This window comes from Phalacrocorax aristotelis, chromosome 16 (assembly GCF_949628215.1).
Source record: "Phalacrocorax aristotelis chromosome 16, bGulAri2.1, whole genome shotgun sequence".
NCBI lineage: Eukaryota > Metazoa > Chordata > Aves > Suliformes > Phalacrocoracidae > Phalacrocorax > Phalacrocorax aristotelis.
The window spans coordinates 9,537,650-9,559,438 of NC_134291.1; the positions used below are offsets into that span (position 1 = coordinate 9,537,650).

The 21,789-nt window shown below is 43.2% G+C and overlaps 1 protein-coding gene across 2 annotated transcripts in view; it reads left to right on the top strand.

Moving 5' to 3' along the window:
* Positions 1-2,578: 2,578 nt before the first annotated feature.
* The window catches only part of TEX2 (testis expressed 2), a 61,261-nt gene continuing 42,050 nt past the window's right edge, over positions 2,579-21,789 (top strand). The window contains exon 1 of one of the 2 annotated variants that reach the window (XM_075111424.1): positions 2,579-2,703. The gene's annotated coding sequence lies outside the window, so the exon portion shown is untranslated. The remainder of the gene's footprint in view (positions 2,704-21,789) is intronic. The other variant, XM_075111426.1, reaches the window with a different exon arrangement.

Genomic DNA, 21,789 nt, shown 5'->3' on the forward strand with positions numbered 1-21,789 from the left:
GCTGTGAAATTCTGATGGGGGCATTAGAGGGAGATGAACTGAGCTTCACAGTAGCTCTGGGAGAGAAATATTACTTCTTATTTTACAGCCTGCTCAAGCACTGCTTCTAAAAGGCATTTAAATGTCTCCCTCACATATTCTGAAAGATTAAAGTAATTTTTTTTCAAAAGCAGCTCCTGACTATAGATACCTATTTCTAGAACCTGCAGGCCTGTTTCTGAGAATGACTGCATATTTATACACAGGATACTGAAATATTAAAAATAAATAAGCATTACTTTATTATCTTGTCTTTTGGTAGGATGGATAGAAGATAAATTATCCAACAAAAAGATTTACTCTTGCAGCACTGAATGACTCAAAAATTCAGAGATTCTTCTTCTTTCCCTCTTCCATCTGACTGGGACTTGCCTTTAGAAGAGGATTCCCAAAAGGCCACATACACCCTGAAGCTCAGAGGCAGGTAACCTGGTCAGACACTGCCTGTACCTAGTTTCTCCCAGTGGCTGGCTCCAGCCTTTGCTCAGCACGTATTACTCTATGGAAGCAGCCTCTGCTGAGCATCTAACTTCAGGTGCAAAAATATCTTTCTTGAGGTCAGGCCTTTTAGGCCATCTGTTGCCTAAGTTAGCTGCAAATAGAGCATAAAAACATTTATAGCTAAAACCAACCTGTCAGTCACAGTTTCAGCCATGGCGTCTGCTCCTGCAGGGAAAACCTGTTGTTAAGAAAACAACCATTATCTTATCTTCAGACTTTGGAAACATTAACATCAGCTTTGTATAATGATTCAAAGGTCTGCCTATATGGAATGACAGCTATGGAAAGAAACCTATCCTAGGTTTCTTGTACTTGTACATATATTTACCTGTATATATATTTAAAATATAATGTTGTCTTTTTAATTAAAAAAAGACTGCAGAATAAATAAAGGTGATGCAGTGATGCTCACATAATGCAGCCTTTTGTTGGGTTCCTTCAACTCAGGGACACTTAAGACTGCTGGGTTTACTGCTCGGACATCTGACAGCTTGAAGGGTCTGGCCCTCCATTTGGTGAGCTCAGGCCTTTCCTCAATGAAGTAGATTTTGCTGGGTGCTGACCACTCTCAGTCATCTCTGGTTTTACAGTTACATGCAGGAATCCTGGTTTTGAAAAGAGCTACTTAGAGCCTTGAAGAACTCAAAGATACCTGGCGATAGTTTACTTCCACAAGCACTGAATTGTGCCTGAAATGTAAGGAGGCAAGCAGGATGAGTGCTACCTGCACCTGCTTTTGAACTAGACCGCAAAACTTATGACCTACCATATACATTAATGCCTAGTGTAACAGGACCCCAAGCCTTGGCTGAGCTAAAGCTGTACATAAGATAGTAAACTATTTGAAAATTAAAACTGTGTATTAAACTCTTCACATTAGCTAGTTCGGAGCAAGGTGAATTCTACTCACATATCCCATTAGATGTTGGCTAGAATAAATTAACTTTTGCTTCATCACCCCATGAAGTGTCATAAATTTGAACACTGCTATGAAATAGAGTCTGAAAGATCTCATAGGATTATTCACGTTTTAATTCGAACTGAAATTGTTAAAGTAAAGGTAAGTGAGGAGAACTCACAAAGCCAAATTAGTCCATGGGGTAGCTAAACAGACCTCTGTAGCTAAAGCCAACATCACTCTGACCCAGTGTTCTCTCATTATTAACTGTCTTCAGAATCAAGAGCAATTAACTGAAGGGTAGGAGCAGCGGTAAGGCTGTAATTTATGATATGACACCATTATTGGGAAAACAACCTTTTGACAGGTTTTTTTTTCACAGTCTGCTGCAAAATGGGAGATATGAAGAGTAAATAATGTGACCTCAGTCATGGTATGCTTCCTAGGGTAACTGCCTCATTGGTTGGGTAACCGATCATTTTTCGCCATTTGTGTAACCGAACAGCTTTATTTTGTCTGCATGCATATACATTTCCTGCAGGCAGCAGCTCGTTCTATGAAACAACTTAGTCACAGATGACAGCAGTAAACATTTGCCTGCGAAACCAATACACGAGGGTTTGTAGGACAAACGCCAACCGAACGCCGTGTTTTCCCGCAACCGGCTGCTCATAAACGCGGTCAGTGCAGAAGCGAGGAATGAGGCGATTTAACACCAACGCGGGCGGTGGAGGAAGGCCCGCGGCGGCCTCGCAAACCCACCACCCCCTCTCCACCGCGGCACTTCTCACGCGTGGACGCCGTCCCAGTGACCGGGGGAGGACGGCATCTCACAGTCCCCGTGCCGGCCATTTACCACCTCCCCGAGCGGCTCCTCGTTTTGGGGAGGCGTTTCCTTGCGTCACCTCTTACGGCTGCCCGAAACTTTGGCGGCGGGCTGCCCGCCTGAGGGCCGCGGCGAACCCTCCCTCCCGGGGCGCCCCCGGCCGCCCCCTCCCTCCCGGGGCGCCCCCTCCCTCCCGGGGCGCCCCCTCCGCCCGGCCAGGCCGCGGGCCGCCTCCCGCCTCCCACCGCCCGCGGCGGGCCCGCCCCTCCGGCCGGCGCTGCGGCGGCTCCGGCAGGCCCGGCCCACCGCGGGGCCCGGATTGGCGGCTCCGGGCAGCCCCGCCGCCTCTCCTCCCCCTGCCGCCGCCCGGCGCGGCGCTGGTGGCGCGGACCGCGGGACGCCGGGGCCGCGCCGGGCAGTGCCATGAGCCGCGGGTAAGGTAAGCGGGGCAGGGCTGGGCCCCGCCGCGCTCGCCTCGGCCCGCTCCGGGCAGCGCCCGCGCTCCTCGCCGCGCCCGCCGGGGCGGGAAGACGCCGCCGCAGCGCCCGGCGTGAGGCGCGGGAGCCTGGCGGGCTCCGCGGGGCCGGGGGCGGGCGGGGAGGAGGGGGCGGCCGGCGGGGGCGGGCCGGGCCGGGCCTAGGGCAGGAGTGGAGGCGGCTGCTGGGGGGCGGCCGGGGCTGGGTACGGGCCGATGGCGGCCGTGAGGGGCCGGCGGGCGCTGCTGTCTGTCGGTCCGGCCGTGGAGCCGGCCCGCGGGGAGCCCGGGGGCTTGGGCGGGCCCCGGGGCCGCCGCCGGGTGAGCCGGGCCCGGGCCGGGGCCGGCAGGGTTTATTTTTGGTGTTGGGCGAGGTTGGGCGGGATGGAGTTACTTCCCCCTTCCACCGGTGTAACTGAGATGAAGGTTTGCTGAGGCAGGGTATGCAGTTTGGCAGGGGCGCTGCCGAAGTACAAGTGATACCTTGAAAACAAGCAGCAGAGGAACCAGCGGCAGCGCTTATTCTTGCTGGAACTGGGGGAGCATTTCTAATGGGCTTTTAGGACCGAAGGAGAGAGGTTTTTCTGTCTCCTAAAATTGTTTCCTTCTTTCTGTCCTACGTGTCGGCTCTTTAGTTTCTGCTTCTCTTTTAATTCTCAGCGTCATTTGTATTTTACCTCTCTATCGCAGTTCAGTGTCTGAATCTTGTTTATTGTGTCTCTTCAGCATGTGCTAAAGTTCCTTCTAAATGCCTCTGCTCAACTTGATTTGTGTCTGTCAGCAAACGTCTTAAGGAACTGCTATGCATAATTTAGGGGAGTTAAGTGTACAGCCGAGTTGAATTTAAACTTTTGTATGTAACTTTCATATTGTAACTGTAAGGTAAATGAGCATAAGACTTCAGTGCTGTAGGATTATCTTCTGTTAAGATGCTTTGTCATACTCCTCTGGTTTCACACAACTCTTTTGAGATGATCTTGCCTGCATACTTGGGGAAAAACAAGGCAGGCTCACAGCCTCAGGGGTGTATTTTTTATTAAGATTTTTTTAAATTTAAAAATAACTCCGTATTCCTAAACTCTGACTAAAATTCTGGCAGTGTGAGTGAGTACCCTGTTTCAATTTTCTCGAAATTAAAAATACACTAAATTAGAGGTAAAAGCACTTTAACTTAAGCGGAAGAAAGTAAACTACTGTTTCTGATGTTAGAATTGACTTTAAAAAACTCTGACATCATGTTCTTTTGTGATATGAGAGGTTACTGTTCTGATCGACTTCAAAGCTGATCCAACAAGCTGCTCTGCTGTGGGTGGTGTATTATTAATACTCCACGTAGGTGCTGAGGTTTGAGGTAGCATTTCTAAGGCAGGGTTGGGAAAGGTGCTTTCTCTCTTGAGCAAAAGTTGAAGAAGGTAATTCTGTGCTCAGAGACATCTTTTACTGGACTCTCTTGGTTTTCCTTGTGGATTGTATTGGTAAGTTGAGCACTTCTTTTATGAACTTTGCTTTTCGGCCATGTAAAGAACTTCTTTAAATGGCCTATATTGCTTTTATTTCAGAAAAGAAAATCAGTTAATGAAATCTCAAGTGAAAACTTGAAGGACACAGCCCAATAAAGTACATATGTTAATTGCCTACTTCTCTTTTCATAAAAACAGCACTTAGTAGTTTCAGATATTAATAGCAAATGCTTAGTTGTTTGTAACTAAAGAACTTCTAAGAGAACTGTATTGGAAAGTAAAGAATGTGGAGCAGGAAAGCTGGGCAGGATGTATAATGCCAGTAATTTCCCTGTTGTGGTAGATGTGTAAACAAAGTAATGAGAGATAGGGAAACTTATCTGGTAAATAAAATGATAATGTAACTGAAATAAGTTTATCATCATGTAGCTAGAGGACTGAAGATGTATTGTTGTATTCAGACAGCTGCTTAGCTGATAGATTTGGGGATTGTGCTGCTCTAACCTCACCTTTCTGTACAAACTTAACCAAATCCATTAGATGAAATCAGGAGGCTTCTCTTTTAGCACATGTGAAGGGCCACCAACCTTATGTCATGTGAGTGTGCAGGAGACCAGTCACAAGCATGTCAGCGAACATACATAAGGAAATGTTTCATTATCCCGCTCTACTCGGCGCTTGTCAGGCCACACCTGGAGTGCTGTGTACAGTTCTGGTCCCTGCTGTACAAAGAGGATGTGGACAGGCTGGAAGGGGTCCAGAGAAGGGCCACCAAGATGATCAAAGGACTGGGAAGCTGCCACATGAGGATAGGCTGGGAGAGCTGGGTTTGTTCAGCCTTGAGAAAAGGAGGCTCAGAGGGGATCTCATCGCTGTGTACCAGGACTTCAGGGGTGGCTACAAAGAAGATGGAGACTCCCTTTTTACATGGAGTCACATGGAGAGGACAAGGGGGAACGGACACAAGTTGCTCTTGGGGAGATTCCGATTGGACACCAGAGGGAAATTTTTCACAGTGAGGACAGTCACCATTGGAATAATCTCCCCAGGGAAGGGGTTCACTTGGCCACGTTGGACACCTTCGAGAGTCATCTGGACAGGGTGCTGGGCCATCTTGCCTAGACTGTGCTCTTCCCAGAAAGGTAGGACTAGATGATCCCTGAGGTCCCTTCCAACCTGGGATTCTGTGTGATTCATGTGCTGTTTTTCCCTTGTCCTGTTCTCTGTATGATGTCAAGGATGGAGCTTTAGCCTGTTACGGCCATGGGATGAGTCACTTGTGGTGCTGAGTGCGCCGAGTGTAGCTGATAGTTGCTCAGGAGCTGAAGGAAAATAAAGCTTGTTTATCAGGATAAATTGTGGGTTTAGAAGAATGAAGAGGAGGGTAAGTAAATTCTGGTGTTAAACGCAGTCTTGGAGCTTGGAGAAGTCCCTCAAATCTCTGGATATTTATTGTTTTCCTTTGATGAGCTAGAAATTGTGGTATCATATGTCTACAGTAAGCAGTAATGTTAATTCAGTATGCTCTAAAACACTTTTGCTTGAATAAAAGCATAATGTTGGAGAAGCCCTTGATGATCTACATGAAACAATCAGATGACAATGTATGTTGGAAAATAAGAGTGTAACATAGGCTTAGAGATTAGAGAAATAAAGATGAGTTAATACTGTGAGCCCTCCTGAATGTGTACTTAGCATTAGAAGAGATGTAATGTGTTCAGAGTTGATTTCAACTCTGGAAAGGCATAAGGATGCCACATGTGACCAATAAAGGGGATGAACAATGACTTTTCTTACTCTAGGTAACGTAAAGTGGACACTAGAAAGGGTGTGTTGTGATTTCAAGTGGGAGGATGGTGGGACAGTGAAATACTGAGAGAACAATACTATGTATTTTTCAACAGTCCTGACACAGTACTTAAGGGGCAAATGAGTGAGTTCAGTAAGGCAGTGTTGGCTTTGTGCCTGCTGGATAGTGAGAGACCTGTTCAAAGAAAAGCCTCCATACAGAGTTGTCTAAACTTTGCTATACTGTCTTAAACTTCACTGTACTGTCTTGCATTGATGGCCCAAGATCTCTGACAGTCAGAACTGTCCTGGTTTAACCCCAGCCGGGAACTAAGCCCCACACAACTGCTTGGCTCACTCCACCCGGTGCGAAGGGTGGGAGTTGGAAGAGTAAAAGCAAGGAAACTCATGGGTTGAGATAGACACAGTTTAATAAGCAAAGCAAAGCCTGCACGTGCAAGCAAAGCAAAACAAAGAATTCATTCAGTCTTCCCCGTGGGCAGGCAGGTGTTCAGCCATGCCCAGGACAGCAGGGTTCCATCACGCGTAACCCTGACTTGGGAAGACAAACGCCATCACTCCGACCCTCCCTCCCTCCTCCTTCCCCCAGCTCTATGTGCTGAACATGATGTCATATGGTGTGGGACATCCCTGGGGTCAGCTGGGGTCACTGTCCTGGCCGTGTCCCCTCCCCAGCCCCTTGCTGGTGGAGTGGGGTGAGGAGCAGAAAAGGCCTTGGCTCTGTGTAAGCCCTGCTCAGCGGTGACTAAAACATCCTTGTGTTATCAACACTGTTTCCAGCACAAATCCAAAATGCAGCCTCATACTGGCTACTGTGAAGAAAATTAACTGTATCCCAGCCAAAACCAGCACAGAACCAAACTTGGAATGCTGCACATAGCTGGCCTTATTCCTGGTGTGCTCTCCTTCATATAAGGCTAGAAGTTGACCCTGTTTTGAGCAAGAGGTAGGACCAGACTAGCTCCAGAAGTCTCTTTCAACAAAAATTACATTGTGATTGTATGACAGTAGTATAAAGGAGAGAAGACAAGCACACGTGTCAGGTCCCAAGCTACTTGTAGGGCAATATCTTTGTTGGATTTTGAAATTCTAGGTTATAAGCAAATAAGTTGTTTATTTATTTTCAGCTTCTGTCTCTGGAGAAAACATCAACTTATTTGCACTGGGATGTGACATCTAGGAACCGTATTCATGAAAAACTTTTAATTTTCCAAGGTGCTCTACAATGATTGGAAAAGATGCTCTCTAAAGAGCTTATATTTCAAGAGGCAACAGATGACTAAATGAAGGAAAGAGACAGTATGAACAGGCAGTGATTTCAGTGCATTAATCATAAAATTATTAAGCTTTTTTTAAGGCATCATGACAAAGGAGAGACTTAAAAGAGAATTTGATGGAGAGCAGTTTAGTAGCTTTTCTGATTTTTTTATTACGCTTGATTCCTGCAGTTTAATTCTCCAGTACTTTTTGTGTGCAGAAGAAACTTATTCTAAGTACCTTTTTGATTACTAGTGTTTTTCAGCTATTTTAACCTCTTCCTGAGTTACAGAAAGCTAGGCTGATGTGAAGGCTCCTACTGAGTAGTCTCTTCGTTCTTGCCCTATGACATCTGCAGCTCTTACAGCTACAGCTCATAACTTTGTGTAGCTCACTGAAGTTTTCTTAAGAAAACACAGTTTGCAGTTTTATGTGAAAATTACCACATTCACAATGTGATGTAATGCAAAAGAAGTCTTCATATGAAAAAAAGTAGTGCTTATGTGAACTAATTCTGTTGAAGGATGTTGCTTATAAGATAGCGTTAGCTGTCATGGTATATGTGTGAGGCCTTGACATAGGTGTTTGTGTCTGTAGGCATGTGCTCAAGTGTCCCGTCTGTGCATTTACAGAAACCTTGTTCATCAGCTCTTCAAGAGGAGTATGGATTCTGTAAAGAAAGATCTTGGATGGGCTTTTAGTTTTGGCTTTTAGCAGTGTCCTTTTTATCATAGAGATTTGTCAGTCAGTATGCCATGTACAAGTCCTTTAATGCTGGTGTTTAGGAGAGTGAATTGCTCTGTGTGGTGGGAGAAAGGACTATAGCAAACTGTTGAAGCAAGCAGAGTGGTGCACCTTCATAATTCTCCAAACATCCTGACATGAAGGCAAGGGCATCTTGTGCTGTTTCTTTCTAGTGGAAGGCTGGATCCATGTTCTGAGAAATAAGAAAACAACTGTATATGCTGTGGAATTAAGCATTAGTGTTGAGGGAAGGAAGGAAATGAAAGAGAGGAGGAAAAATGAGATTGCTCAACGAGGTTAGGCAGAAATTTTTTTTTTTTTTAAAGAAGTCCTTTGGAGAACTCTTCTGAGACTTCACTGGTGGGAAACTGCACAAACTCCAGGCCTGCCAGGCTTCTTCATGTTTGGGATCTTTTCACTGATTTCTCTTTCTGTCTCAGATATGCTGTTTCCTGTCTGGATGTTGTGTTTTTGAAATACTGGTGAAACTTGTGACAGAGAGGTGGTTGTCTTAAATGTTTTCTGTTGTTGCTTCGCTACTTCTAAGTGTTTTCTGTTGTTACTTCATGCCTCTATTGCGCAGGTCCATAGGGGAGGCAGCATCTTCATTAGGCTAACTGGAAAAGGACATGGAATACAGGAACGAGTGCAGACTGGAATGGAAACTGCAAATTTGAAGACACATACAATCTGGGAACAATTTTTCTAAGTTCAGCTGAGTAACACAATCGTAGATAGCTTGAGGAAAAGGAGTATTTAACATTTTGGGAGCAAAGGCAAAACTGTAAAGTACAGTGTTGTCTCTAGTGTAAGAGTAAGATGTAAGGCCTTCAGAGGCACTATGGTAAATAGTGAAAGCTTTAGGATTGTCAGTATCTCCCATTCTGTGTTTATTCCCTCAGTGCACTGATGCATATTGTTGTGGTATGTGTGAAGGTGTTGTTGATTGCTGATTTTAAAAAAAACAGTGTACCTCTCATTTCATTATTGTCGAGGATTGTGTTAAATGGTTCAGAGCCACAAGGTAAAGGGTTGGGGATTTTTTTGTACTACGAAAGTGTAGTTGAAAATTGTTGTATTGTTCAATAAAATTTCATGAAAATTCAATTTCAAACAATCTAAAGTTGAAACAAAACTAAAAGTGGTTGAATTCAGCTTCTTTTCTGGATATGTGAGATAGAATCCCAATTATTGTGTCATAAAAATACATGACCTGCTGTTCTTGTCAGAATTGTGAATTATCTGTGTGTGGACAGTTTAACTTTTTTAAGGTTCTGATAACGTGGCATGCCCAGAAGTTTGAAGGCAGAAAGTTATTAATTATTGATCAAGATCCCATTTCCAGCGTGAGGCAACAAAACATGAAGGTTGCATGTTGGCTAGGAACACGTAACTTAACCCGCCAGCCTTAGCCTCTGTGCGCCTCTTTGCTTGGCAGCATCGTGAGGACTGACATTTAACCACCTGGAGACTTAGCACTTAAGTATTGTCTTCTTCAGAAGAACTGGAAGTGAATGGAGTTTCTTGGATTTGGGCAAAGCTTTGCATAGTGTAGGCCTGAAAGTACCTACTTCGCAAATGAAATTTTAAGTCTTTTAAGGTAATATTTAGGTTCTTTCACACAAGTCCTTTACTGGAGTAATTTTGCACTAGAGGCTGCCACATGCTAACTTAGTTGCATGAGTTTTGAGTATGCTTACAGAGCAAAATCCACTGTCTCTGGCAAGTACAGTAACAATATGCCCAATGTAGTGTAAGACTTCCCGTTCTGTAACAGAGTTATTTGCCTGTGTTGTTCCTGTGCTCTCTGCCTTCGCTGTAGTTTCTTGCTGTGGAGCAAGGCTGTTAGAATAATTAATTATTTTGGATCCCTAGGGCTACGGAGGTATCCCTTTAAGACCTGAGTAACAGATGCATCGCCCTTTCCTTTAATGGAGTCCTTGATGACCAGTATCTCTGGAAAATAAAAAGCAAGTGCCTTAAGCTGAAATTGCTCAATTAAGGCATCTGAGAGGAGCTGCTTAAAAACTACCTGTGGTAGCCAAGGCTGGTCCTGCTTCTGTTGGAAATCCTTGGAGGTAGGAAGCAGAGGAGCAAGTTGTAACGACTGAGTAGGTTAGAGTGGCTGAAATATCTGCAGGATGCAGTGGTCCCTCTGAGTTTTGCAGGTGTTTTTTATTCCTGCTTCACCCCCTGTGAGGAGAGGCATTCTGAGGTGTTGGGTTATTTACCAGCTGTCTTCATTCTCTGGGTACTCAGAACTATTGTCTCTGATGAAGCTGATTGTTAGCGTCTATGGAGGGACATAAGAATATAATGGTAAAAAAGGGTATATTCTTCGATCTCGCCTGTCTTGCCTTCCTGCTTCTCAAAGTCTTAGCTCTCTGTTCATTGTCTTTCCTATTTATTTTAACTCTCTCCTTTCTGAACAGCAGTGTGTGTTATTCTGCTGTGCAAAGCCCAAATCTATACCTAGCACAGCAGTTAAGTTAGTGTTCTAAAAGGCAAGTGATGGACAAAGGATGACAGAAGATCAATAAAACATAGTAAACAGTGGTGTTTTCCCATACAGGCCAGGAGGGTAGCGCAAATTAATTGTTGTATAAACTAGGCTATAATGTTCATTACCTAGTCTCTGTGGTTTATAAACTGTTACGCTCTCTGCCCCCACTGGTGTTGGATGACAGGAATATTGCAGAAGAATGTCCCTTAGTCCTGGTGAATGTATTGCATGCCCTGGACCACTTATCCTGTCGATGCAGGATTATTATCCTGAAGCTGTGGGAAGATGGGATGGTCAAGCTTAAAAGAGCCTCTCTTTAAGAGTATGAAAATGCATATTCAGGAATTGGGGTGCTCTTCTAAAGGATGTTTGAGTCCTAAAAATTGCTATATTGGACTTCAGTAGCGTATGAAGAGGACTGGGAGCTGTAAGACTCTAGATCTTACTTTGGATTTCATGTGTTTTGTTTAAATTATACTTCGGTTTTAAAATAGGACTGCAAAAATATATGCACAGACCAAGGTATTATCTCCTTTGATACTGGGAATTTCAAAGCAGATGACAGAGGACGGAAATGTAAATGCACCCCGTCATGAGCTGCAGTGAAGTTCTGATCTGAAATTAGAGAGCTGCAAAAATAATTTTGTTTCACTGGAAGTCAGGATTAAGACTGAAGAAAGAAAAATATCTGTTTTATGATCCCAGACAGGCTCAAAGAATAAGGCTTCTTTGAGAGGGAGATAGATAGTCATGCTTACATGCTTGTGATTGTGGTGGCTTGATTAGGAAGTATTGCGTAACATGTGATACTGAAAGCAGACAGTGAAAGTAATCATCTAGGTTTGGTGCTTTCTGTCTCTTGGCTTCTAATCACAGTATGTTGTGTTACCCTCTCTCCTGAAACTCTGAGAACCTGCCCGCACTGGGCTCTGCCAGGTTTCTGAGAGCTGAGGCCAGGAATGAGAGTCTTGCAACTAAGCCACAGAATTCCCATAGCATTCCCATGCCCCCACTCCCTGCCCGCTGGTCGCGTCCCACCTCTTGTTCCTGTCTCCCTGCCCCAAAGTACCCAGTGCAACGTGAAGACTTCTGCTCTGGTTGCCTTCCAAGCTGGGTATTTCCATTCTGCTTGCTTAATACATATCTGTCATTTCTGTTGCCCAGAGGGGCTTCACTTTCTTTCCCAATGTTCTTGTGTAACATTTGGGGTTGAGTGCATAAATAAATGTATTTTGGTGGTAAATGAAAGTGATCCAAACGTTTCTTCTGTTGTCTGTAACTGCTGTGAAGTTTGATAAGGCTTATCTTTCTAAGACTTTCTCAGTAGTGGTTCTTTTTGTCTAATCACTTTCACACTTCTTCCTTTTCAACTGGACTTGAAGTATTAAACAAATGAATCGGGAGAAGGGGGAAGAACTATGCAGGAGATAATCCTAAATGTCTGTCAGCTCAAAAATGTGCTAGTTAATAAGGGCTTTGCCAGGTCTTTAATAAACCTTCTGAGCAAATGTGGGACAACTTTACAAAAGTATTTTTATGAAGGAAAAGAAAAAGCTACTATTCTGTTTCTGTTATTTTAATGAATAACAAGAGATGTGGATGGAGAAGGGAACCAGCTGTGCAAGCAAACTATCTCCTGTGTTGTAATTCCAGTTATTCTCTTTATGACAACAGGCCGAGTTTTCCAAGATGCCGTAACACTGTCTAGAGGTTACAGACAAGCTGAAGATCTGTGCCTAACAGTTGGAGGAAACGCAGTATCTGAAAAGATTAATTTAGTGGTGTGTTGTATTTAAGAGCATAAATATTTGGTTGTATGGATGTCTATTTCTTTGGTCAGGCAGCTTTGAGATGTGAATTGGTTAACTCTTTTTCAGTATTGAACAGATTTTGTGAACCCTTGCTTTTCTGATGAGTTGGGACAACTCTTCTGTTTCATCTTTATTGGCCAGATTTTAAAAATTCTAGCTAGATATTTATTGTTCTTTCTATCAAGCTAAAACTTCACAATTTAAATTATAAAAATGAGTAAATCACAGTGCTGCTCCATGAGAGTTTATTACTTTACTTTCCCAGTATACATTTTTTTAAGTCTGTGTCTTGCATCCATATGCCCTAAGTGGTATATTTACCAATGAAAATTGCTATGGGATGACTGTCCTGCCAATTTCCTTCTAGTCACAAAGTGGGTGTGAACAGTGGCTTTTCAGGCCTCTTCCTACAATACCCCAAGCCAAATAAATGCTGATTTGTGTGATCGATCCAGATCTCAGACTATTAAAGAAGGCATTGTCTGCTATTATCACACTTCTGACTCCTTCATGGAGGAAGTGTTGAGGCTGTTCCATGGTTTAATGGAGAGGAGTTTGTCTTACCATGTGGTGATGAGTGCAAGTTGAAAAGGTTTCCATCCTATGTCTAGTTTTTTGCTTGCACTGTTTTTTCTTCAGTTTCCCCAAAAGAGCAAGCAGTCTTGTCTCTAAAGCCTTAATTATATATGGCATGGCGGAGGCGGCTCCTTGGGGATGCATGCAGTTTCCTCACACTTCAGTTGTCACTGTTTTGTCACCTTGTCCTGGAAGACAACTGTAGCTGCCACCCATGCTTGGCTTCTCTGACTTGACCTCTCTCAGCAATTAAAAGCCTTGCTTAAACAGCCACACCCCTGATGTATGGTGATGTTTGAGAGAGTATGTATGTACTCAAACTTATTAACAGTGTATGTAATTTAGCACTTGTATAGCTGATCTGCTCTATTTGATAAACAAATGCAAATTTATTAAGCATGTATGTAAGAACATTGCCATGTGTCTGGAATTAGAATTGCCTGCATAATACTGTAATTGAACAAGGCAGGATATGGCTCAAAGACGCATATTTCCCTTTGCCCTTTTGAAACTGTCTGGTGGCTTTCTCTGTTCTTTTATCTCCCAGCAAATCAAGACCTTAAAATTGATGACCTAAAATTAATTTCCTTGAAGCTACTTCAATGGCACTTCTCTTTCTGTGCATGTGCGTGCACAAATGTAACCCACATACAGTGGACTGCATTTGTTCTTACCTATTTTATCAAGTAGTTGAGACAAGACTATAGACAGTATTTCTGTCTGCAGTAGTAGAAACTTTTACGCTGCCGAAGGCATTTGCTGGACAAACATAACACTGATAAGACCTGGTTATTGATTAGCAAATCTCATAGGATGAGAAAGGGCAGATTTCCACTCTTTTTTACAGGGGAGTAACTGCAAAGGAGAGTGACAGTAGAGAGCTTGCATAAGTACTACTTCAGTTTAAAGAAAACTGGGGTCCTTAAAAATGCATTAAAGTTTTTTTAAGCTCTTCATATTGCGCTGTGAATTCAGAAGGCAACTGGGGAATTGGGGGATGTATTGCCACAAGACACCCACCTTCTGAACTTTTCATTTTCAGCCTGTGGGACTGTCAGATGAAATTCCTGGAGACAACTACGTCAATTAATGTTTGCAAAAGTGAGATCTGCCTGCATGTTTTACAGCACCATACGTAGCTGATCAGAATTTAGTATGTGCATCTCTGAAATAAAGAGGCCTGGAGGAATTATTTCATTTACAGATGTTGTCCCATCATACTAGTCTACCTGAGGTCTACCTTCCACTAAGATAAGGACCTGTGTCTGTGTTTGCATGCTATATGAGTGAATTATACCATAAAGGAACAAATAATTGCTTTCTGAGCTGCAAGAGAATAAGTAATGGCTGTCTGTGTTGCTTCCTGCATTATTGACCTTTGGAAACTACTTTTCACCAGAGGCAGTGAGAACACTTCTCAAGGAGTGCTAAAAAGTTCAGAATACTGTTAACTAACTAAAACCTTTTAGAGAGATTTTTTTTTTTTTAATGTTCGTGGCCTGATTCACACAGTGGAAAACCATGTTTGGGGAACTACAGGCCTGTCAGCTTGTCCTTGGTACCGGGGAAGGTTATGGAGCGGTTCATCTTGAATGAGCTTACCAAGCATGTGCAGGACAACCAGGGGATCAGGCCCAGTCAGCATGGCTTCATGAAAGGCAGGTCCTGCCTGACCAACCTGATCTCTTTCTGTGACAGGGTGACCTGCCTAGTGGATGAGGGAAGGTTTGTGGATGTTGTCTACCTGGACTTTGGCAAAGCCTTTGATACTGTCTCCCACAGTATCCTCCTAGAGAAGCTGGCGGCTCATGGCTTGGACAGAAGTACTATTCACTTGGTAGAAAACTGACTGGATGGTTGAGCCCAGAGAGTTGTGGTGAATGGAGCTAAACCCAGCTGGCGGCCCATCACTAGTGGTGTTCTCCAGTGTTGGGGCCAGTCTTGTTTAATATCTTTATAAATGATGTGGATGAGGGGATCGAGTGCACCCTTCGTAAGTTTGCAGACGACACCAAGTTGGGCAGGAGTGTTGATCTGCTCAAGGGTAGGAAGGCTCTGCAGAGGGACCTGGACAGGCTGGATCGATGGGCCAAGACCAATTGTATGAGGTTTAACAAGGCCAAGTGCCAGGTCCTGCGCTTTGGTCACAACAACCCTGTGCAATGCTACAGGCAGGGGCATAGCAGCTGGAGAGCTGCCCAGCAGAGAGGGCCCTGGGGGTGCTGGCTGACAGCTGGCTGAGCATGAGCCAGCAGTGCCCAGGTGGCCAAGGAGGCCAACAGCATCCCGGCTTGTGTCAGCGCTGGTGTGGCCAGCAGGAGCCGGGCAGGGATGGGGCCCCTATGCTCAGCACTGATGAGGCTGCACCTTGAATATTGTGTTCAGTTTTGGGCCCCTCAGTACAAGAAGGGCAAGGAAGCTGGTGAAGGGTCTGGAGAGCAGGTCTTATGAGGAGAGGCTGAGGGAACTGGGGTTGTTTAGTCTGGAGGAGGCTGAGGGGAGACCTTATCACTCTCTATAACTATCTGAAAGGAGGTTGTAGTGAGGTGGGTGTTGGTCTCTTCTCCCAGGTCACTAGTGATAGAATGAGAGGAAATGGCTTCAAGCTGCATCAGGGGAAGTTTAAATTGGATATTAGGAAAAATTTATTTACTGAAAGAGTGGTCAGACATTGGAACAGGCTGCCCAGAGAGGTGGTGGAGTTGCCATCCCTGGAGGTATTTAAAAAGACATGTAGACGTGGCACTTCAGGGCATGGTTTAGGAGACATGGTAGTGTCACACTGATGGTTGGACTTGATGATCCTAGAGGTCTTTTCCAACCTTAATGATTCAATGATTCTATGTTGGGATAGATCCATGCTGCTGAATAAAAAGGAGAGAAGAGCACTGTTTATGTTCTTCCCAATCTTATTTTGTTCACTTTTTTTTTGAGAATATTCACATGACAAATTATCTTTCTAGAGGTGTTAACAGTTAACATTTTCAGAGAGCAAAACAGAGTAGGGAAGATCCTCTCACATTCTTGTTGCTTAGAAGTGTGAACCAAAGGGCTTTAAGATGTGTAAGGACCTCACTTTGTCATCGCAGTATACTGATTTTCTGTATGAGAAATAAAGTGCCTTTATACCTACTTTTATGTAAAATGATCCTCTTAATTCAGATTGCTAGTGAAGTTGATTTTCTTTCATGTATCTACTTGCCATAGTTTCTTAGCAATTAGGATTAAAAAAATATGTTGTGGGAGGTGCTCATCGTTTTCTGACTCAGTTGATTTCAGTAAGAGTCAAGCCTGTAAAGCAGCTGTTAAGGTCAGGCAATCTGTAATTGGCCTATCATATGTTGCAATTAAAATGTATTGTAGCTCTTGAGGGCAAAAGAGGGAAAAAAAACCCCAAATCACCAGAAAGCTTTAATGTATTAAACTGATCCATTAGCTCTTGCTTTCTTCTGTGTCTAAAGCAAGAAATGGAAGGGAATGCAAATCAAGCTAGTGGCTTTGATTTTAGCTACCTGGTTTTGATAGGGACCTCTTTCATGCTCAGGATAACAAAGCCCAGGGGAGATTCTTGCCAATGTCTGTCAATAAGTTTACACCTTGAAACATTTAGAGTTCTAAATACTATGTGAAAGATAACAAAACACATATTTAAATGAGAACACACGTGGATGCTTTTGCCACATACTTCTACTTCTTTTGCCTTAATACTTTTGTGGATTTTGTAAAATATTTTAATGTACTGTAATATATATATAATAATAAAAACTCTGAATTTGATGGTTGCTTCAGCCCTGTGCACTTGAGTGGGTTTTTTTTTGTCCTCTCTCTCTTGTCCAGTATTTTTAATCATAAAATGCTTAAACCACTTGTTAATGCAAAATTAATCTTTGAGAGACTATTCTGAAATGTGTGTGACAGTTGCAAAGCTCTAGAAGCTTTTTGGCAAGCTGAAAAAATCCTCAGATGCCTTATGTCTTGATAGTTGGGAGCTGGGAAAGTCTGGTTTGTCTGTCCTAATGTTTTTAATTGAGCCTTGCTTAATATCTTTGCTCATCAGGGTTTGACAGTGTTTCTGTGTTGTGTGTTTGGTTTTGTGGTGTTCTTTCTTGATAAGCAGAAAGTGTGCTTTACCATGGGAAAAATTCAGGTTGTAGGGGCCATCTAGGTTCCATTTCAGTCTTGGGAAAATTTCAATATCTTAGATGTCACATCCGGAGGGTAGTGGTCAACGGCTTGATATATGGAGACCGGTGACAAGTGGTGTCCCTCAGGGGTCTGTACTGGGACCAGTGCCATTTAATATTTTCATCAATGACATAGACAGCGAGATCATGTGCACCCTCAGCAAGTTTGCAGATGACACCAAGCTGAGCGGTGCAGTTGACACACCGGAAGGACGGGACATCATCCAAAGAGACCTAGACAAGCTGGAGAGGTGGGCCTGTGAGAACGTCCTGAGGTTCAACAAGGCCAGGTGCAGGGTCCTGCACCCAGGTCAGGGCAACCCTCAGTACCAGTACAGGCTGGAGGATGAAGGGATTTTGCGCAGCCATGCAGAGAAGGACTTGGGGGTACTGGAGGCTGAAAAGCTGGACATGAGCCAACAATGTGCACTCGCAGCCCAGAGGGCTGCATCCCCAGTAGCGTGGGCAGCAGGACGAGAGGGGATTCTGCCCTTCCGCTCTGGTGAGACCCCACTGCAGCGCTGCGTCCAGCTTTGGAGCCCTCAGCACAGGACAGACATGGGCCTGTTGGAGCGGGTCCAGAGGAGGCCACAAAAATGATCCGAGGGCTGGAGCACCTCTCCTAGGAGGACAGGCTGGGAGAGTTGGGGTTGTTCAGCCTGGAGAAGGGAAGGCTGCAGGGAGACCTTATTGTGGCTTTCCAGTGCTTAAAGGGGGACTATAGGAAAGATGGGGACAATCTCTTTAGCAAGGCCTGTTGTGACAGGACAAGGGGTGATGGTTTTAAACTAGAGGAGGGTAGATTTAGATAAGGAAGAAATTTCTTACAATGATGAAGTGCTGAAACAGGGTTGCCCAGAGAGGTAGTGGAGTCCCCATCCCTGGAAGCGTTCCAGGTCAGGTTGGATGGGGCTCTGAGCAATCTGATGTAGTTAAAGATTACCCTGCTGACTGCAGGCGGGTTGTACTGGATGACCTCTAAAAGGTCCCTTCCAACCCAAAGTATTCTATGATTCTATGATGTTCTGTTGTTATCACACTGCATTGCATCCTGCAGTTGGAAGCTATGCTGCTGCTGAACTTTTGCGTTTCGGTTTCTAGGTATTTGAGCGGAACATAAATCTGAATGAAATGAGATGAATGTTGCCTTAAGCAGAGAGAGATGTCTGGCACTCACCAATTCTGAAATTGACATTTTGTTTTCCTGCTATTCTTAGGACAAAGTTTCTTCAGAGCTGACTTTACATTATGTTAACCTTCTATGGATCCTACTATGAATTGGAATTTAAAGCATAGAAGCTAATAATAGTAGTTTATGATTTCTGCCCACTTGTTGCTAGAAGATGATGGGTTGTATGATTCTTCAGCTGTTTTAACTGGGTTCTTAGTCTTTGCTATTACCATTTTAAGAAGTTAGTGATTCTCTATGATGTTATTTGTTCCAAGTACTGTATGAACACTACTCTTCAGTGAGGTAGGTTAAAAGAAAATTTTTCTCGCCATCCTAATAATATTGAAACTCAAAATAACATGATTACCTGCTCAGGGCTTTTGGACAAGTCTGGAAATCTAGTTCATAAGCCATTTCCTTCCAAAATCAGATCATGAAGAGCTTTTTTGTTCATGTGGTCCTGATTTATGTTTCTTGCCTTGGGAGTTTCCAGGTAGCATGAAATGCTGGTAATACCTTTCTCCCTTGATTTTTCATGGAATCCAATGACAGGCAAAACTACTCAATGAATAGCATAGAGCTGTTGGCAAGACTGCCTCTCGAAGTGCTAGGAACAATGTTTTTTAAGAAACCTTGCAGAACAGTCTTACTTTTGGGTTGAATTACTCTTGAATTACTTTTGTCTCACCACTTCTCAAACTCAGTTGCAACTCTGAAAAGACCTGCATGTTATGAAGTCCTATTTATTGTCCTTTTCCTAAGCGTTTCTGTCCTTTGGACCCTCTGGGGGTTATGCTTGTAAAAACTTCTGAGAAATCCTGTTCTGTTCTATCTGGAATGCATTTTCTGCACTTATCAAAGGCACTTTTTGCTTTCCTTAGGTAGATGAGATGCAAGGAAGTAAGCAAATGTAATCAACGTGCCCTCTAACAGTAGTTCTCTATGTTAATAGTTGTAGCTTGCTATGTATCTTCAGGTACCTTAGTTAATTAATTTTCATGTGTGAAGTACCTTTCTGGTGAGGTATGAATACTTCCTTTTTTTTTTTTTTTTTTTAAAAATGCAGATGTAGCCCTCCTCCTTCCCATAGACAATTCTGAGAGTAGCCTTGCTTTGATTAGTTATTTTGTTTTGTTGCCAACTGCCTGGGGATCCAAAAGTTGAAAAAGTACCACCAGTGCTGGAGGATGAGAAAGATCAGAAACCAGATAATCCTCAGATAATGAGGGCATTGTGCCTGGGGCATGCCAAGATCCTAGATATGTGAAGTCATCTACATTCCTGTAGGGAGTTCTGTACTTCTGTGCTTCTCACAGGGTGTAGAGGGGTTGTAAAGGCAACTGCAATGACGTGGCTGTGTTGGAGGGGATGGAGATAATGTGCTGCAGCACATTGGTAAAAACCCAACAGATGTCAGTGTAAGTAACCTTCTGTAGACAACAACATAGACATTTCTTTTAGCGGAAACATACTGACCTGTCCATTCCCAATATGCATGCAAAGACACATTCGCAGATGTGCGGCAATGCAGGGTAGCAAAAAGTCCTGCTGACATTTGTATAGATGAAGTTGTGAGGACTTTGCTGGTAGAGAGGAGGGCTCATCGAGTATATGCAGTGTTGCAAAGATACTCCACTTCTTTGAGTTGGTCTGTGAGAGGCTGAGTGGAAAGAATCTCCCCCCACCTCCCCGGCTTTTTTCCTGCTCTGCCATTGTGACCTTCTGGAATAGGTGGCATCACTGGTTCATCGTGGTTCTGTAGCTATTTTTCTAAGAGTTATTGCCTTGCTGCTTATGGATGTGTGCTTGGTCCAGACCTAAATACTTTTAAGTGCTTTAGTCCTGTTTAGTTAAACCAGAGAATACCTCCTTCTCTAATTTTGAAAACATCTCTGAGAAATAAAGAAGCCATGACTGTCTACTGTGTTTTGTCCTGCAAAACATAACATTAGAATGAAGGCTGTACGTATGAAGTGGAAAATTTGACGAATCATTAAAAATCCAGTGGGGAAGAAAAAAATCTCTTTAGATACCTATGGGGTATGGTTTGTAAATCTGTAGATTCCATTCCTTTTTTAATGATCTTTCCTTACTACATTTTACATGGGGACCTACAGTTTGTTATTAATTGGTGCTGCACATCTGTGTATTTGTGTTTAGCTTCATGCGGACAAGCATATTTAATACCTTTTCTGCTGTTTTCATACGAAGGTGTATGGTGGTTATTTTAACTTTGCAGTTGCTGTGAATATTGACTGAATATTTTTGTTGGTGAAATGAATGTAAATGTAAAAAAACTCCTTGAATGTTCACTTGTTACCTGTAGGCAGTTTTACCTATTGATGAACTTCTGAATTTTTGGGAAAAATGAGCCTGTAATACAATTCTGATAAGCCCTTTTTAATTTAGTATTCAAGGCAGCTTATTTTACTTCATTTTGGAAACATGCTTTTCTGTAAGTCACTTGGTCAAAATTTCCCCTAAAGATTTTTATAGTGACCTTTAATTTAATCAGTGATGCAGACAGCATTTTCAACTGTGGACTAATCCACAGAGGTTTTAGATAATCTTTCATCAGATTAATGAGGAGTTCATTATTTTTTTCATTCCACCGCGATGGGAGGGACAGAGTTACAATGCTGCATAGTTTTATATTCTACCTCGCCATAGGGTGTAATTTTTTAGGTGTAAGCTTTTGATGCTTTATTTCTGTAATAATAGAACATTTTCTATTGAGATGCATGACTTCTGCAGCACCAGCAGATTCTGATTTAGTCTCTCCTCCCTTTAAAAAGAGAGCACATGCAGCAGTTATATATTTATTGCTCAGAATTGTTAACAGACCGGTGGCTTTTTACTCCCATTTGGCTTGTCAGGGTGACTCTGAAGAGAGTGCCTCAGCCAGGTAGTAAAGTGGTTTTAGAAGATAAAAGTGGAAAAAGCTGGCTTTAGGCTGTGACAAAAGTTTGCCTTTCTGTGAGTGTGCTCTGGTTTTCATGTGTTCATTTCTAAATCCCTTACTACAGCGAGTTTCAGATCTGGGTCTGTAAACCTTTGTTTATATGGGGCATTTCTCTTCTCTCTCATGGCCAAATTATTTTTTGGGGGTAGTTTTCATGCAAGCAACTAGTTCACCTGGAAAAAATAAGTATTCGAAGGTACTTTATAAAGACAGCAATATATGGTATAGGAAATGACTAAATCTCAAAAACTTGTGATGGAGGGAGAGAGGCGGGATTTGTCTGTGGTTTTATTATCTTGTATTGTTTTGTTGAGGGAATTAGGGAACTAGTAAAAGGTCCCTTTCAACTGTTTAATGCTGAGTGTTTCGGAAGGAAAAGATGCTACTTGTTGCTTGCAATTGTGAATGATAAGCAAGAGTAAAGTAGTTCGTAGGAGGAAACCATATGAATGGAGAAAATACAATGTGCTAGAATTTTTTTTGTTCTCTTTGTGCCAACTGGGAGTAAACCTTCTTTAATGAAATTACACTCTGGTGCAGTTTGAATCTGCTGCGAAGAGCCGAGGAATATGT